Source organism: Oryx dammah, unplaced genomic scaffold (genome assembly GCF_014754425.2).
Source record: "Oryx dammah isolate SB20612 unplaced genomic scaffold, SCBI_Odam_1.1 HiC_scaffold_4, whole genome shotgun sequence".
Classification (NCBI taxonomy): domain Eukaryota; kingdom Metazoa; phylum Chordata; class Mammalia; order Artiodactyla; family Bovidae; genus Oryx; species Oryx dammah.
The window spans coordinates 5,250,202-5,270,824 of NW_024070188.1; positions in this window are offsets into that span (position 1 = coordinate 5,250,202).

Sequence of the window (20,623 nt, forward strand, 5' to 3'; positions counted from 1 at the left end):
GCTTGTGCTTGTTCAAGCCCAGCGTTTCTCATGATGTACTCTGCATATAATTTAAATAAGCAGAATGACAATATACAGCCTTGACGTACTTCTTTTCCTATTTGGAACCAGTCTGTTGTTCCATATCCAGTTCTAACTGTTGCTTCTGGACCTGCATACATGTTTCAAAAGAGACAGGTCTAGTGGTCTGGTATTTCCATCACTTGAAGAATTTTCCACAGTTTATTGTGATCCACATAGTCCAAGGCTTTGGAATAGTCAATAAACCAGAAATAGATGTTTTTCTGGAACTCTCTTGCTTTTTCCATGATCCAGCGGATGTTGGCAATTTGATCTCTGGTTCCTCTGCCTTTTCTAAAACCAGCTTGAACATCAGGAAGTTCACAGTTCATGTATTGCTGAAACCTGGATTGGAGAATTTTGAGCATGACTTTACTAGCATGTGAGATGAGTGCAATTGTGTGGTAGTTTGAGCATTCTTTGGCATTGCCTTTCTTTGGGACTGGAATGAAAACGGACATTTTCCAGTGCTGTGGCCACTGCTGAGTTTTCCAAATTTGCTGGCATAGTGAGTGCAGCACTTTCACAGCATCATCTTTTGGGATTTGAAATAGCTCCACTGGAATTCCATCACCTCCACCAGCTTTGATCATAGTGATGCTTTCTAAGGCCCACTTGACTTCACATTCCAGGATGTCTGGCTCTAGGTGAGTGATCACACCATAGTGATTATCTTGGTCATGAAGATCTTTTTTGTACAGTTCTTCTGTGTATTCTTGCCACCTCTTCTTAATATCTTCTGCTTCTGTTAGGTCCATACCATTTCTGTCCTTTATTGAGCCCATCTTTGCATGAAATATTCCCTTGGTATCTCTAATTTTCTTGAAGAGATCTCTAGCCTTTCTTTTCTGTTGTTTTCCTCTATTTCTTTGCATTGTTCGCTGAGGAAGGCTTTCTTATCTCTCCTTGATATTCTTTGGAACCCTGCATTCAGATGGGTATATCTTTCCTTTTCTCCTTTGCTTTTCACTTTGCTTCTTTTCACAGCTATTTGTAAGGCCTCCCCAGACCACAATTTTGCTTTTTTGCATTTCTTTTCCACGGGGATGGCCTTGATCCCTGTCTCCTGTACAATGTCATGAACCTCCGTCATAGTTCATCAGTCAGTCTATCTATCAGATCTAGGCCATTAAATCTATTTCTCACTTCCACTGTATAATCATAATTGATTTGATTTAGGTCATACTGAATGGTCTAGTGGTTTTCCCTACTTTCCTCAATTTGAGTCTGAATTTGGTAATGAGGAGTTCATGATCTGAGCCACAGTCAGCTCCGGTCTTGTTTTTGCTGACTGTATAGAGCTTCTCCATCTTTGGCTGCAAAGAATATAATCAATCTGATTTCATTGTTGACCGTCTGGTGATGTCCATGTGTAGAGTCTTCTCTTGTGTTGTTGGAAGAGGGTGTTTGCTATGACCAGTGCATTTTCTTGGCAAAACTCTATTAGTCTTTGCCCTGCTTCATTCCACATTCCAAGGCCAAATTTGCCTGTTACCCCAGGTGTTTCTTGACTTCCTACTTCTGAATTCCAGTCCCCTATAATGAAAAGGACATCTTTTTTGGGTGTTCGTTCTAAAAGGTCTTGTAGGTCTTCATAGAACCATTCAACTTCAGCTTCTTCAGTGTTACTGGTTGGGGTATAGGCTTGGATTACTGTGATATCAAATTGTTTGTCTTGGAAACGAACAGAGATCATTCTGTCGTTTTTGAGATGCATCCAAGGACTGCATTTCGGACTCTTTGGTTGACCATGATGGCTACTCCATCTCTTCTATGGGATTCCTGACCACATTCATAGATAATGGTCATATGAGTTAAATTCACCCATTCCAGTACATCTTAGTTCGCTGACTCCTAGAATGTCGACATTCACTCTTGCCATCTCCTGTTTGACCACTTCCAATTTGCCTTGATTCCTGGACCTAACATTCCAGGTTCCTATGCAATATTGCTCTTTACAGCATCAGACCTTGCTTATATCACCAGTCACATCCACAACTGGGTATTGTTTTTGCTTTGGCTCCATCCCTTCATCCTTTTCTGGAGTTATTTCTCTACTGATCTCCAGTAGCATATTGGGCACCTATCAACCTGGGGAGTTTCTCTTTCAGTATCCCATCATTTTGCCTTTTCACACTGTTCATAATACATTTCAATCTTTTAGCATATTATTAAGATCTATCTCTTAATGATTAAAATTGTTTTAGTAATTATAAAAAGTCATGTTTATTACCTATCATCACTATACATTCCTCAATAGCATTTTAAAGATGCTTCTATTGAAATATGGCATGCTTATATAAAAGTTCACTAATCTCAAGTTTAACAACTTGAAAAATTGTCACATTACCCTAGTCAAGAAGTACAATATTGCCAGCAACCCCCTGCAAAGCATTTCATTTCTCTCTTCCTCAAAGGTAGCTATAATTGTGAATTCTAACAAAACACATTTGTTTTGATCATTTTTTTCTCTTTATGTAAATAGAAAATGCAGCATTTATCCTTTGCTGTTGCTGCTTCTTTCACTAACCTCTGGGTTTGTGAGAAACACTAATGCTGTTGGACATAACTGAAGTTTGTTGATTTTTCATTGTTATGTACTATTCTTTCTCATGAATAAGCCAGAATTTATTTATCCACATATGTATACATGTAGCCGATTCACTTCACTGTAGAGTAGAAACCAACACAACATAGTAAAGCAACTGTGCCCCAATTTAAAAGAAAAAAACTACTGGACATTTGGATTGCTTCATCTTTTTTTAAAATATAAGTTTATTTATTTTAATTGGAGGTTAATTACTTACAATATTGTGTTGGTTTTGCCATACATCAACATGAATCCACCACAGATGTACACGTGTTCCCCATCCTGAACCCCTCACCCTCCTCCCTCCCCGTACCATCCCTCTGGGTCATCTCAGTGCACCAGCCTCAAGCATCCAGTATCATGCATCGAACCCACACTGGCGATTCGTTTTATATATGATATTATACACGTTTCAGTGCCATTCTCCCAAATCATCCCATTTTCTCCCTCTCCCACAGAGTCCAAAAGACTGTTCTATATATCTCTGTCTCTTTTGCTGTCTCGCATACAGGGTTATCATTACCATCTTTCTAAATTCCATATATATGCATTAGTATACTGTATTGGTGTTTTTCTTTCTGGCTTACTTCACTCTGTATAATTGGCTCCAGTTTCATCCACCTCATTAGAACTGATTCAATTGTATACTTTTTAATGGCTGAGTAATACTCCATTGTGTATATGTACCACAGTTTTCTTGGATTGCTTCATCTTAATGACTGTTATGAATAAAGTTTCTATGAATGTTACTGCACATTCATTTTTATACACATGTGTGTGTATTTCTGGTGGTATGTACACAGGAATGAAAGTGGCTAAGCCACTGGGTATCTAAATCCAGGCAATTTTAGCAGCTGCACTAAATAGATAAACCACAAGTCTCCCAACTACATATTTAGATTGCTTTCAATTTGGGGAAAAGGTAAAGTCAATAGCAGTTTGACAATTTACAAAATTTAACAGTCTTCAGAAAGGATTTAAGCAAGATATGGTAGCTTGAATGTCTTGATAAGCAATGAGCTCTACTTTTTTTTTTTTTTTCTTTTTTGGATAAAAAGCTTACTCTAGAAACAGGAAAATTCAGAGGGAGTTGCGTTCTTTTTATGACTAAGGCTTCATTTGTTAACTGATGGAGCTCTGCTCCCAATTTTGCCTGAGTAATAAGTCCTTGGTGAAGCTCAGTCCTCTGAGCATGAAATTAGGTGAACTAGACTCTAATCTTACCAGTGCTACAGACTATTAATATACTTTATTAGTTTTTGGCCAGGTCACTCAGCTTGTGAAATCTGAGTTCTCCAACCAGGTATAGAATCCTGGTGCTTGTCAGTGATAGCATGGAGTCCTAACCACTGAACACCAGGAAATTCCCTATTAATGTAATCTTTAACTTACCTTTTTTAGCTTCTTTGGAACTCGGTTTACTCATAAATGAGATTAGACTATATTATTTCTAAGTGCATTTCTACTCTAAAGTAAACTCTAGTGTGATATTTAAATATAACATTCATATTCCCTCACTAATCTTACTTGTAGACTATATTGAATTTTACAGGAGTTACTAAGTAGTAAATATTTGCAATCCAATTAAATATAGCAAATTACCTAGTATGATATTAGAGAAGCCCAAAATTGTTTCTGATAATTTTCCAGCCGGAATAATTATTCTTCATTTGGAGAAGAGATTTTTATCTGTGCATTCATCCTCTAATTCCATTATTGTCATCTTAATAAATTAGATTTAGAGTATTGTAATTGCTATTTTAAGGCATTAAACTGGAGGAATGACATACTGAGAACAATCACAAATCTGTGATTAGAAACATTTTATTATGCTCTCTAACGATACCAGTCTTAGTTATTAATATTTTACATGAAAAAGAACTCTGAGAATTTCAAATTGTACTGTGACTATACGGAGTGGGAGCAGACACAAAATTAAAATGCTACATTAGATTCAATAATTAGTTCACTAAGGTGTGTGCTATTGCTTATATGCTTTTATAAAGCAATACCACTTTTATAATTTTGGTTTGGTATGGGTTTAGCATCAGCCCTTGGATGCTGAATATAGTCTTTAGATATTTTATCCAAATATAAAGATGAAATAGATAAAATAGAATCTAGAAAAAGTTAATGTATTTTAGAATGAAGAAAATATATTTTATGTCATCAGATCTTCATAAAGGAGTAATGATTAAATTGATTTTTAGTTCAATAAGTTGAATAAGATTTCTGTTCCTTGAAGTTAGATAAAAGGATTTTCAGTTAGTTTTGTTTCTGTTACTTAATCTGAGCGGGGAGGGGAACAACACAATATTCATCTAATGGATAGCTACCATATTTTATTGTTATCAGCACATGCACACATATATATTTATCTACATGGATATTCTGTTAAAATATGAGATAACACACATTATTTTAAGGCAAAATTTGTTAGAAAAACTGCAAGAAATGTTTCATTGTTTTAATGAAGATTAAAGAATGATAGACTACCTTTCCATTATAGAACTCTTTATATGAGTCTTCTTGATTCTCCAAATTTGCAGTTAGAATGATATTCTTTTTTAATGATGATTATAGTCTTTTCTTATTTTTTTTAACTTCACCTATCCACATTTCTTGGGTTTCCCTGGTGGCTCAGTAGGAAAGAATCTGCCTGTCACTGCAGGAGACATGGCAAGAGTCTGCAGGTTCAGTCCCTGGATTGGGAAGACGCCCTGGAGAAGGAAATGTAACTCCGGTATGTTTGCCTGGAAACCCATGGACAGAGGAGCCTGGCCGGCTACAGTCCATGGGATCACAAAACAGTCAGACAAGATTTAGCAACTAAATAACAATGCACATTTATTAAAGTTGTGGCTGCCTCCAGACTCCAAAATCACAGCTTGTCATGTTTCTAGGACATAAATGGTCAGAAGACATTTTGAGAGTAATGGTAGAGGAAAAGTTGAAGGAAGTGGTATCCCCTTGATGGGTTTAAAAAGTGTTATGTTGGAAGACAAAGAAACACTAATTTGAAGTCTGTGCATTTGAGAAGCAGGTCCTCTTGTTCTCAGTGGGTTTCTATGAGAGCCTGGTGCTGCCCGATCAGCCATTCTGTGATCCTAACACATCTTATATTCCTTGTGAATGCAAAGTACACCAAATAGCTCAGCTTTTACTACAAAGCAACAGTAGTTCACAAACACAGAACTGAACAAATGAGTGGCATTTTTTTTTAATAGGAAGAAGTGTTTTACATGAAAGGGAAGCACTTCAAAGCACATTGAAAAGTTACCTGAAAAGCATTAGTAAAACAAATAGTAATGTTCAAGGAGAAAAATGCAAAAGTAAAACAAAGACAAAAAAGGCTTTTGAAGTTCTTTGTATGTTCCTAAACGGATACAGAAAGATAAGACTAGAAGAGGGGAATAAAAATTGAACAACGGACAGAATTAGAAGGGAAAATAGTCTGTTAATGAAGAAGGTGGTACATTATCAATGAGATCCTAAGTTGAGATGTCACCAAAAATACATGTGGAAAAGTTACAAAGGTATTTAATATATGTGAAATTGGGGGTAAATTTAGTTTGTAAAGAGGATCTCTTGGCTTCTATGTATGGCATTCCTAAACTAACATTTAGGATTAAGGATCAAATAAGATGCCTCAATGATTGGAAGTGAGAGAAAGTACTTATACTGCTGCATTACTTACAGCAATGGAAATAGCCTCTTATGCCTTATTCTAGATGCAAAACATTGATCTCAAGGAAATAGCATATTGGTGATAGTACAACAAAAGTTTTTCCTTGAGATACTCTGCTATTTCTTAGAGTCCTTTAAAATTATAGGTCTATATAGAATCTATATTTATTCCACAATCACGTCTCCCTTAAAAAATCCTTAAATGAGAAATCTTTAAAGTCCTCCTTTATAGGGCTTTCCCTGAAAGCCCCAGTAGTGACTTGGCCACCTCTCAAGTTAGAGAACTTAATGGTCTTCAACTAATCAAGTACTCTCAGGAGTAAGTCCAATTTCTGTATGCCCTAAAGCTTACATATTTAAGAGAGACAACTTTAAGGGGAAGAATACAAAATTAAGATACAAAATGAGTCACAGGTCCTTGGAAGCAAATAAGATGTCCTGAACTTTATGCTTCATGAATCTTTGAGGCAAATCAGCCCCCATGATGTAAATTAAGGAAGTTAGATCCTTTATTCACTTATACTTTATAGAATAGGATATGGAAAAACAATCTGTGTTACCCCCAAATAGTACCTAATCCTAAAAGCTGGGACAGTGGATGACAGATTCCTAAGTTCTAAGCAGAATTCCTAAATACATCCATGGAGATGTACTAAGAGGTAGCCTACGTGGTCTTTGACCAGTTTCTCTCACTCCCATAACTAGCCATTGTAGGAAATAGCTAGAGATTTATCATGATGATTTTTTGATGAAATTTATGGGATTAGAGAGATGAGTCTGCTTTCTCACCAATCAATCCAAGTTGAAGAGGCATCCAAAAGGTTGGAGAGACAAGTGTCTTCTATACTGGCTGGATGTTTGCTGACCTACAAATCTTCAAGTATCTGGCTTATGCTGTTGCTAGAATTGGGCAGGAAAGACAGGGGAAGCCACATATGTTCTTAGGAATTACAGGCATAAATGCAAAAAGAGTTTTTACTTAAAGTAGTCTATAATGTCAGCCATTGAAGAAGCTGCTACTGCTAAGTTGCTTCAGTCATGTCCGACTCTGTGTGACCCCATAGATGGTAGCCCTCTGTGCTCCTCTGTCCCTGGGATTCTCCAGGCAAGAATACTGGAGTGGGTTGCCATTGCCTTCTCTGATTGAAGAAGCTATACCATCTTTATTTGGCAGGGCAAAGACATATGAGTTTTAGGGGTTTAAGTAGACTAGACTTTTTAATACCTTAAAATAAAATTTTCCGTTTCTCTGCGTGTGATAAAAGGTGATCTGATGGTATGTTTGAAGGTCATAGTGGGAGAAAGATAAAGCTCTTTCTTGTTTATGTTTCCATGGAGTACATGCCATTCAATAAATGAGTTACACTTACTTAGAAGCCGTGTACTTATGAATTAAAATAAGTTTATAATCTTCTTGGAGGGAGTTAGGTTTATGCTTGTCTATATTTCCTAGAACACTTGATATAATGCTTCAGTATTGTATTTGTTTCATAAATTGAGTGATTGATTACTTACCCATACCCTGTTCATTGTCAGTTGGACACAAAGGGGTAATTTTCAGAAAACTAACTCAACACAGCTAATTTCTTGTATGCTGTATTTTCTTTGCTCAAATGAAGATTCTTTCACAACTCTGAAAAGTCAGCATTTGTTCCATTTCTGTCAGGCATTTTGACAGTTTCATAGCAGGGAGGGGTTGTTCCATGCAATCCAAGTACTGTCCATGAGACCCACATGGACTTTCCCCAGGAACAGGGGAACTCAAATTTCCACTGGACTTTCCCTTCCTCTGACACCTAGACACAGCTCTTGGATTGCTGATGATCACGCAATTGTGTCTCAGCTTTGAAATGTCAATTATAATTTTTCTACAGAACCTGTTGAAATGTGACAGTATCTCTTATGTGAACCAATTCCTCAGCTTCCTCCTTTATCACAATTTCCTTTGATGACAGTTCAGTTTTGTTTTGAAACATTTGGCACATGTTTTAAAGGAAAATTTCATAGTCTCTTAAAAATCATGACATTAAAAAACACAAGAATTCTGAGCAGATCAAAAGAAAGATTTCAAATAGGATCTGCAAAAAGTGACCCCAGGTCATTTTATTTATCAAAGCCTGAGAGTTCATCTTTCCCTGACCATTTTTACCTAAATCTCTAATGGAAACTGCGGTTTCCACCATTGCAGCTACATATCTTTTACAAAGTTAATACATTGTACTTTTCAAGATATATATAACCAACATTGAAAAGAATATTTAAATTTAAGAAATAATCATTACATGAAATCTTACATAATTATTGATACTGTATCCCGATGTTTCTGTGGAGATTGATTAAATCAGGCTGCTGCTGCTGCTGCTGCTCAGTCATTTCAGTTGTGTCCAACTCTGTGTGACCCCATAGACAGCAACCCACCAGGCTCTCCCATCCCTGGGATTCTCCAGGCAAGATCAAACATGAACTGTGAAGAGGATGTTCACGTGAGGTCTTTAGACAATAAAATTTTTGCACTTGACTGAGTATATCATGCTTGATATTCAAAATTTAAGAATCATAACTTCTTAAAGTCAAAGCTTAAATTAATTCAAAAATATTTGTAGATTACTGTTTCTGTATTTGAGCCTCATTTTATTCTTACCATTGAACTCTTTTCTATAGATTGTGTTCTGCAGCACAATAGAATGAAGTCCTCCTGGCCCATTAGACGCTGGGGTTCCATGTTTGTGATGTGATTGTCCAAGTACACTACTGGCCAGGGGAGACATGTAATTTGAGAACTGTGTTTTCCTTCATACACAAATGGAACTTGTTTTCAGGTGGTGATTGATATTGTCAGATTATTTGGTAGACAAATAGGAAAAGACTCCTTCCTACACTGTTGGTGGGAACGTAAATGGGTACATTTACTGAGGAGTGGGATCCACTCCAGTAATCTTCCCTGGAGAATCCCATGGACAGAGTACCCATGCAGGCTACAGTCTACGGAGCCGCAAGAGGTGGACATGACTGAGTGACTAAGTACACAGAACACTATGGAGAAGAGTACGGAAATTCCTGAAAAACTAAAAATAGAGCTAATCCTGCAACCCCACTCCTGGAGAAAACCATAATACAAAAATTGATATCAATTCCAATACTCATAGCAGCACTATTCACAATAGCCAAGACATTGAAGTAACATAAATGTCCATTGACAGAGGAATGGATAAAGAAGATGTAATACATTTGTACAATGGAATATTCAGTTCAGTTCAGTCGCTCAGTCATGTCCGACTCTTTGCGATCCCATGAATTGCAGCACGCCAGGCCTCCCTGTCCCTCACCAACTCCCGGAGTTCACTCAGACTCCCGTTCATCGAGTCAGTGATGCCATCCAGCCATTTCATCCTCTGTCATCCCCTTCTCCTCCTGCCCCCAATCCCTCCCAGCTTCAGAGTCTTTTACAATGAGTCAACTCTTCGCACAATGGAATATTACTCAATCATAAAAACTAATGAAATAACACCATTTGCAGCAACATGGATGGGCTTAGAGATTATCATACTAAGTGAAGACAGTCAGACAGGGAAACATAAATATTATACGGCATAACTTATATGTGGACTCTAAACAAATGAACTTATTTACAAAACAGAAACAGTCATAGATATAGAAAATAAGCTTATGGTTACCAAAGGGGAAAGCATGGAGGGATAAATTAGGAGTTTGGGATGAACATATATGCACTACTGTGTATAAAATAGATAACCAATAGGTCCTACTGTATAGCACAGAGAACTATACTCAATGTCTCATAATAACCTACAATGGAAGATAATGTAAAAGAAGAATATATATGTATATATGTATGTAGGTACGTATAATTGAATCACTTTGCTGTACATCTGGAAAAGTAAACTGAGGAAGATTTCTCCAGAATTGAATTACCACTAAAACCAGACTTATCCACAAAGTCCATTCCTGCTCAATCAGCAAACCACACAGGCAACCACATGAACTCTCTTCCTCTCCCATTGAAAACCAATGGATGCCCGTCTGGCTGGACATAACAGATCTTGGCTTGTACAAAGAGCCTTTGACTTTTCCATGGCATCATCTATTCCTTGTCTCCTCTCAGTGAGAGAACCAGTCCCCTTTGCTGAGATATTTCAGTCTAGGGCTCCAATACATGGGTATTCTTGTCCTCATAGGTCCTCAGAGAAACCATCCGTATATCCAGTGCTGGAGGTCTCCCTAGTTATGTCCTTCCTGTCAATTATTATTGAATGAAATCTACCTCATTATTGAAGGAAATCTCTGGATAAGAACCCTGTTTCTTCCTCTGTTCTGGAACACCCCCTTCCACTTGAGAAGAGCCTGTGCTGAAGTCCTGAGCACAGACCATCACACTCTTGGAGCAGACTCTTCTCATGGGAAAGAGGATGTGTTAGCCCCTCAGAATTTCCCCTGCTTCTCAGCACCCTTCTCCCAGGGCTGGACTCGTCACTTTCAAATTTTAGCAGAGTCATCCATTTTAATATTGCTATGAATTATTCTATGTTAAAATACTAGAACAAATACTGAACTTAATCTGTAGAGAATAATCAGAATCCAGTTGATGAATTTCTAAGCAAAACTGAGAATAATAACATCTAAAATGCTTTATAATCCATTGACATCATCAACAGTCTTTATAGAAAACTATTAACCTGTTTATTTCTAACCTCACATTTTTTTGTCACTTCATGGAATGAAGGATGAGTGATCTATGGTTTTCCATAGCGATGAGACTACTTGAAGTATCAGTGCAAAGACTGAGCTGCAAAGATATTTGTCTTGTATTACCTGACTAGTGAAAGATTTTAAGCTGATTACTTTATCAAATTTGCACCTGGTGAGCATTCATACCCCTTGGTTTTGTGAAAGAATTATTTCAACCTAGTTCAATAACACGTTCAACAGAAAAGAATCTCTGATATTGTTTAACCTAAAGATCGTCTCCCTTTCATCCAAAGAGGATAACCAGGGCTCTTAAAGACACACCTGTGTCCAAGCTTCCCCTGAGTTTAGTATATGTCTTGACATATGGCAGTTCTGTTGATTTTCTGTGGTGCAACCTCTTAGGACACATAAGAATACATCAATAAAGGGTCAAGCATTTCTGCTGACAGTGAATATTATACATGTGTTTCTTTTTAAAGCCCTGAGATAAAGTTTTCAACAGTATTATAGTCACAATAGTGTATCATAAAACTATAACAGTATAGTTTAAGAATGAATGACTACGTAGGAGAGATGACTGACATTTACATGAGCCATAAAAGCTCATGTAAACAACATGTTGCATAAATAACTATGGGAGTGACCATTGTAATCATTACCAACAGAATGCATTTAACAGAGGAAGTCATTTGACGGGACAGTGATATGAAAGGAAGATCAAAATGTAGTCAGTATTAACAAGAGGCTTTCTAAAATCGAGGCAGGAGGCCATTGAGGAGGTATAACTTCTGCAGGTCTCAGCACAGATGGGGTCAGAACTTTGACTAATTACTGTCTTAACACAGGGCACCTGCCCAGTGTTCCAGAAACTCAAGCTACTTACCCTAAATAACTGTGTCACCCTATGCCTTAAGGACAAACGCTTTCTTTCCATTATAATTCTTGCCTAACCAGTTTAACAGCCTCATGACTTTTGCCTTTATAAGCTTCTGACTCTCTCTTTCCTTGAATGTTCTCAGTTTAACCCAATTCTGTGTCTCCTGAGTTGCAATTCCTAAGAGCACAAATGAACTTTTTTCTTATCTGCTGCCTTCTGCATTTCTTGGTCAACATGGATGATCAACTCTAAAATAGTAATACAAGTCATTGTTGTTGTTATTGATTCTCTAAGTCATGTCTGACTATTTGCAACCCCATTAACTGCATGCAGCACATGGGGCTTCTCTGTCCTTCACTATCTCCTGCTGTTGCTGCTGCTGCTGCTGCTGCGAAGTCGCTTCAGTCGTGTCCGACTCTGTGTGACCTCATGGACGGCAGCCCACCAGGCTTCCCCGTCCCTGGGATTCTCTAGGCAAGGACACTGGAGTGGGTTGCCATTTCCTTCTCCAAAGCATGAAAGTGAAAAGTGAAAGTGAAGTCACTCAGTCGTGTCCGACTCTTAGAGACCCCATGGACTGCAGCCTACCAGGCTCCTCCATCCATGGGATTTTCCAGGCGAGAACTGGAGTGGGTTGCCATTGCCTTCTTCCTCGCTATCTTCTGAAGTTTGTTCAAACTCATGTCCATTAAGTCAGTGATGCCATCCAACCATCTCATCCTCTGTTGCCACCATCTCCTCTTGCCCTCAATCTTTCCCAGCATATAAATCATGCAATTATATAAACATTCCCCTCCCTCAGTTCACAGAGCTTATTGATCAGTGAAAGTGAAAATGAAGTCGTGCAGTTGTGTCCAACTCTTTGTGACCCCATGGACTATAGCTACCAGGCTCTTCTGTCCATGGGATTTTCCAGGCAAGAGTACTGGAGTGGGTTGCCATTTCCTTCTCCAGGGGATCTTCCCAACCCAGGGGTTGAACCCAGGTCTCTTGCATTGCAGGCGGTTTCTTTACTGTCTGAGCCACCAGGGAAGTCTCATTACATAAATGGCATACATTCAAATTGAGGAGTAGTATGATTCGTGACTGACTCCAGTCTGTGCCCAACCCCCTTCTCAAATGGTGTTGAGATGATGCCCTTCCCTTTTTTATGTGAGTGAGTTCACAGAGAAAAGCTACAGAGAGATTGCTTTTGTGATCCTTTGGGACTTAGCTCAGGGGGCAAGTTTCACTATCTTTACAGGTGTTCTAGTTGAGATAGTACCTTTAACCTTGAACTAGGTGGGGTTAGGAGTATTGACCCCTGCACAGTCAGAAGTCCGTATATGACTTTAAAGTCAGACTTCTGTATCCAAAATTCCTCGGTACCCGTGGTTCTGAGGTTTCAACCATTGCAGATGGTCTGGCACTGTGATACTTACTATTGAAAATATCTGCATCTAAGTTCAAAGCCCTGTTGTTCAAGGGTCCATGGTATAGATCAGTCAAAAATAGTTTTTAAAAAAATTATTCTCTTAATACTACGACTCCAAACTTTGCATGATTTGAACTTGACATAATTAGAATGAACTCCAAAGTTTATAAATTTGTTTTGAAATGTCTTCAAAAAAAAAAAAAAAAGAGATTTTGATTTAAGAAGCATGGCTTGCCTCCATGATGTGATATAAAATCCTTAGAGGACATTTATATCAACAAAAAAGATGTCTTCCAATCAAAAGACTCATTTTCAGTAGAAATCCTGTACTTGTGTGCAGTCATTTTTTATGACACAATGTTCTGTCAGAAGTATCATTTAAATTATCCTGGTATTAATTTAAATTAATTTATAGTTGAAAATCATATATGAACCTGTGTTTTAAGGATAAGGTAGCAAGCAATACATCAGTAATTATCTGGGACACAAAGTATTACCACATCAATTTTCATAATAATGCTATTAGACAAGAGCTTTTAATATCTCCATTTTACAGATGAGAAAACTGAGGCAGGAAGAATGGGAGATGGTGTCACAAATTGAGACCAGGTTTGAAGCTGGTGTCATGTGTTTAACTACCAAAATAGAAAATTCATTCTATTTTGAAGCTCTTTTGGAATATAAAAGAATGTTGATATGTCACTGAGTCACTTTGCTATACAGCAGGGATTGGCACAATGTTGTAAATCAACTATAGGTCAATAAAATTTTTAAATAAAAAAATAAAGTATTTTTACATATGAATAAAAGAACCAATATAAAATGGGTCAAAACCTTGAATACATTTACAGGTAGTCTGACACATGTCTAAGTATATGTCATTATTTACTAGATTTGAATAGAAATGCCAGTCATCCCTAAGGGACTAGAATAACCACATGGAAAAGCGGTTTGCAAAGTGAAGGAACAAAGGATGCTAAATGTAATTAAGATAAAGTTCCATTGTCTCTACTTTATACATAGAATCTTGCAGATACCAAGAGGTAAGAATCTCTTTATTCTGTTTTCTTTCATTTTAAAAAGCATACTGACTACTGCATATTTTTTGATGCCAGATCTGTTCTTCACAGGAGTAGAATTTACTACCTGTTAAATTCTGGAATGTCAAATATATATTTGAAATTTTAATGATTTTATTTGCTTTTAATTTTAGTCTTCTCTGACAAAGACTACATAAATGATATAATAAAAATAAGACATATTATTGTATCAAACTGCATGTTTATATTTAATTTAAAGATTGTGGATATTTGGAAACACTAACAAGATTAATGTTTACTTAGAAATATTATTTAACCTAGATAGCTGAATATCAAAGGTAATGATAAATTGATAAATTTGATTTCCATAGTCTAAATGCACATTCTTTCCCTTTCTTACTAAAATAAAACACTGAAAAAGTAATGTGTATGGCGAAAGGTTCTGATTTTAACGTTAACACTGATTAGATGACTTTGTAAACCACTCTATCTTAATTTCAGGTTTTCAGTATGAGATGGGGAGTGAAAAACTTCACCTAGAAATGCAAGAAATAGAGCATTGCATTTAATGTATTGAAAACCATGTTTTGTAGAATGAATACATGCTTTATTCTAAAGTTAACCAAGTTCAATATCCCCTGCTTACTCTCCTGGTTTTTTTTGACTTTTGCTCTTTCTAGTTACAGAAAAATGGTGATATTTCAATTATTATACATATGCAAAATAAACCTTTAAAACACATATACATTGCTTGAGTTCACTTTGCAGACTGTACACTTTGGGTTGAGTAGATAATTGAATACATAAAAAAGTAGATTTGGAAATTATGGAACAATAATTGCTAATTATTGCTACTGGACAGGAATGTTCAAAGGCAAATAAGATGATACTTTAATTCCCTTTATGCAAAATAGAGGAAAGAGAGAGCTTTTTTCGTGTCATTTACTATACTTTTCATCTCCAGAATTTCTACATCTAATTCTGTTTTCAAATCTCTTTCCTTTTATCAATATGCTCTATTTTGAGCTATTGTCATCATCCCTTCCTTTTCCTTCTTTTAGCATAGTCTTTAGTTTTTAAAACATGTTTGTAATAGTTATTTTGATATGACAGGTGTATCTAATATTTGGGTCTTCTGAAAGGCTTGTAGTTTCCCCCTGTGTATGGGTTTCCTGTTTGTTTAAGTTTCACTTTTTGTTTGTTGGAAACTGGATATTTTAGAAAATAAAATAGTATAGCGACTCTGGATAATGATATTCCTTCCACACTTCCTCTTTCGGACATGCTTGCTTGTTTATTTAGTGACTTGGTTGCAGTATTTATAGAAGTCTATTTCCTTTGGAGTTGCAGCCTCTGATGCTGTTCCTCAAGTTCTCAGTCACCCTGGCAAGTCAGTGGCTCTAGCTGGGTTCTCTTTGTCTCTTGCCCTGATGGCTGTCAAACTGTCTCTGCTGGTATCACAGCCAGCTGTTAGATGCTCCTGTTTGTTAGCTGATTTCTCTGTTGTTTTCAAAAATGCTCTGGATGTGAACCATTCTACAGTCTTACTCAATTAAATTTGGATTCCTTTGCTTGAGGTCAGTCTTTGAGGCTTGTTTCAACCCCAGGCGCTCTTCTTTGATTTTTCCCTGGTAAATTTATAGCTAGTCTTCAGTTTAGTTTGTTACTCTCGTCTTCTCTTAATTATTAATCACCAGAATTCCTTTGTTTTCAATAGCCCCCTTAGGCTGACCTATAAAGTCAAGGAGAACTTCAGAGTGTCAATTACAAATTGGCACTTGGCACTTAACTCTACAAGGATAAATAATGTGCTGTTGCAGCTGCCAATTTCCAGCAGCTGCTGATTTTCAACACCCGCTGAAAGGAGTTCAGGGTGGAGAGCCAAAATGAGGAACTCTGTGCCTCTGTGCAAAACTGGCAGAATCTATCTTCAGATAGTTATTTTCAGGAGCCGATTTTACGAGCCCAATTCTTGTATCTCCCTATATCTAGAAAAGCCCTAAAATCCTTCCTGGTGATAACTGCTCCTCGTAACTAGCAGAAACCCTCTGCAAAATATATGTGCTTGACTGCATGTATCTCCTTCATCAAAATCACGTGTATAGTGACATTCTTGCTACCTCTTTGGAAAACGTTCTCAGAACTGTCTGAAATGCTATGTGCTGGGCTACAGTCTTAATTTTGCCCCACATAAAACTTGGCTCACAACTCTCACATTGTGTTTTTTTTTTTTTTAATTGACAAGAGCTCTCTGTTTGATGGCCTATTACTTTCTGTGGGTGAGACCTCTGTCCCACGTAGGAGCCAGAGACAAGGACAATGGTCCACCTCTCTCAGAGCAACATCCTTCCCTGAGGGTGCTGGGATGGGAGCAGTGTTGCTGATCTTCCCTGCTACATCTTGCAGGCTGGAATCTCTGCCCTAGAAGAGAGTTGAAGTGAAGGCCTGGGCCCTGGAGTTATTTGTTTTCCACTCTGGGAGTAGGGGTTGGACAGAGGAAGAGTCCCAGGTTTGACCTCTCAGCTGCTCTTTCCTGGAATGGGTCTTCTGTGATACAGAGCTCGTGGGGGATGAGAAATCTTGGTGACCTTCCCCTCCTTAGGTGGATACTGTATGCCTTGACTGGGAGCTAAGCAGGAGGGAACCCCATTTTCTTGGACCTTCCCCTTCTGAGTAGTGCTTCCATCACACTGAGCTGGGCTGTGGCTCAAACGCCATAAACTAACTCTCACTGTCCTCACTGAGATTTAGTAAATTTCTTTGAAGAACTAACTGTATCTTCATTTGCTGCATTGGGGCTTCCCTCATAGCTCAGTTGGTAAAGAATCTGCCTGCTGTGCGAGACCTGGGTTCAATTCCTGGGTCGGGAAGATCCCCTGGAGAAGGAAATGGCAACCCATTCCAGTATTCTTGCCTGGAGAATCGCATAGACAGAAGAGCCTGGCAGGCTACAGTGCATGGGGTTGCAAGAGAGTCGGACACGACTTTGTGACTAAACAACCTCCACCACTACCACCAAGGACAATTTCAAGATATCTAGATAGACAGGTTGATTGATAGTTTTTTTTTTTTTTAACCAGATATGGTTATTTCACTGGGAAGAGATCCTAAGGCTCTCCTCACCTTGTTATTTTGCCATTACTTTATATTTCAATGTTTACGTGTTAGGTTTTTAAAGCACTAATAGAGCCTTAATTTTACTTTCAAGAACAGCGTGTAAAATTTATAAAGCACATAACAAGTATACATTGTGAGAAGAGAGATGAACTACAGCAGTCCTTTGCAATTGAAAAATTACTGCTTAGCATACTAAAAAAGACCCCTTTCTAAGGATAATATAACTTGATAGGGTTTATGAGTTTAAAATAGTGCTAGTTAATTTACAATAAACTAATTAATAAGCAAAATTCACTCATTTGATTTAGTTTTATGAAGTTTTGCTTCCCAGGTGGTGCTAGAAGTAAAAAATCCACCTGCTATTCAAGAGATGTGGGTTCAGTCCCTGAGTTGGGAGGATCCCCTAGAGAAGGAAATGGAAACCCACTCCATCCAGTATTCTTGCCTGTAAAATCCCACAGACAGAAGTGCCTGGTGGGCTACAGTCCATGGGGTTGCAAAGTTGGGCACTATTGAGTGACTGAGCACTTAAAAGTTTTAAGGTCCAAAAGAGTTAACTGTATTTTATGGCAACTTTTTACTTGCCTCTGACAAAAATATGTCCAATCACAAATAAAATCCAGATACCCTGGGAACCAATCAGAAAACACTAGCATTTTGGGATGAGTCATTCTTAGCTAAGCATGGGTTGAACCATTTGAAGTGCAAAGCAAAAGTAGACAAAAAAAGCTACATTTTGTCAGGTCAGATGTAGGGAAATAGAAAATTAAGACTCCTTTTTAACAGAAATGTACCTAAATCTTCTATATCTATATATTTCACAGGAGCTCCGAGATAGACAAGTTGTCAAAAATTAAACATGTTCTCTAAGATATTTAAAAACAAATGTATGATATCTGAGATTTTAAATAAAAGGGTCCATTTGCAACATAGTGTGGCAAAAGGTGGGTACTTTGCACATTTTGCTTCTCAAGTATTGCATTGACAAGCTGTGTTAATATTGAAACTCCAGATTATGGCCAGTGGAGGGACTGGAACAATAGACACACACATATGCATGCATACACGCGCGCGCGCACACACACACACACACACACACACACATCTGAGACAGAAGCAGAAACTGCCTACTATATTTATTTGCTTTCTCTAAGATTTTCTTTTTGAGTGTGTGTTTTGCATTTTCACCATAACTTGTCTATATGTCTAGCTGTGGACTCCTTATTCATCATGCTTCTGATCATATGTTTCTTCATTTTGAATATAAAGGTCTTTCATTAAAATTCTGGAAAATTCTTATCCATCCCTTTTGATTTCCCTATTCATCTATAATTCCATTCCTTTTTAAGTTGAATGTTTTTGGTATGTGTATCTTGTATTTCTGTATTTTGTTTCCTTTTTCCACTCCATGCTTCATTTTGAGTAATCTTATCAGGTCTATATTCTAGTTCGTTTATACTTTTTCTTCTGAGACTAACTTCCTCTTCAAAGCATCATTGAATTTTCAATTTTAAGAATTTTTTTTCATTTCCAGTTGTACTTATTTTTCAAATCTACATTTATTTCTCATTTACCTTACTGATGGTTATTATTTTCACTTTTTTCTCTTGTTATATGATTCAAGCTATAAATTCTCCTGTTATTACATTTCTTAGTACTAAAATTCATCAGATAGTTGTTTATCTTTTAACTTTAAGATTTGGAGGCTTATTTGAGTTTACCAAAACTATAAATGCAAATATTTCAATAATCAAGAACTTAAAAACAAACAAATTTAAACAATAAAACCCCATTTCTACTAAGGAATTTACAAGCAAAAGGGGTAGTCTTTCCAGAACCTCTAAGTCATTAGTGGCTTTAATGTACTGAATCTCAGTTCAGAAAGCATTTGAAAATGTGGTGAAAGCAATAGCTGTTTTCTGTGCAAATATACAACCCAATAGAATGACAAAGGTTTCAGGAGCTTTAGGGGGTCCCTGACTAAGGATGAATAAATATTATTCTGGTACATTTTGTCTAATGTACCTCAATGTCTATGGTTAAGGAAATTGCTTTCAAAGGAAGGATTAAACTATTATAAGACTTAAATATTTCATAATACACTCAAAAAGAGGGACAACTTTCAGAAGATTTTTAATTTGCTAAGACATAATGTTAAAGTGTAGAATTTAACAGTGATATCAAATATTTGCTTCTCTGGTCAGAAGCAGAAATATCTGAACAAAGTTTTTAAGTCCTAAACCTGGCTTGAGTTACAAAATTTAACTTCAATTTGCATTAATGCTATGACCTTGCAGCTTTCGTGGTAAAACATAAATAATAAAATCAACAAGATGAAGAGACATTTTCTAGACCTTTTATCCTATATAACATAGGATGTTTGTTATATTCACATTTGTTATATACTTGTGGATATATTTTTTATATCCATATCGATTTGTCCATTCATATACTGTTACTGTTTTTTGGGCATTACATAACAAACCATAAGGATTCTCTGCTAAAACTAAGTACAAGACATATAAAAAGTAAGAGGTAATTACAATCATGAAAATGATAAAATGATTAACTTCTACTTATTTCTAAGTTCTGTACTAGGTCTTTATATGCATTGCATCAGTTAATCCATAAAACAAGAGATATCTTCTTACATGTTACAGATGAAAACTCTAAGGGCAGAGAGGTTAATTTGCCAGTGGGTACTAAATGGTAGACACTGGACAGGAACCCAGGAAGGATAACTTGAGAGGTCGTTTTATGGATGATTTTCAGGAGGAAGTGTGACATCATAACTGAAACTTCAAGGATGTAGAGTATTTAGTGAAAACTGAGAAGAATGTCCTTAGAATAAAGAACCATGTAAACAAGCTTAGAGGTAAGGAAAATACATGGCAGAGAATGGAGAAACACTTGGTCAAGGTTAGCAATGCCAGTTAGGTTAGCAATGTAGTTAATAGGAAAATAATTATAAACATAGGCCAGAAGAATTAAAATTAATCAGTAGGGATTGGATGAGGTAGAAACACATAAAATTTAATCCTTTTTGTTATCCAGACTTGGTGTACATTGTTAATCTTCCCTTGTGATTTAGCCCAAATTAGCCGATGGCCTCAGGGCATTTTCATAAGCAAAGA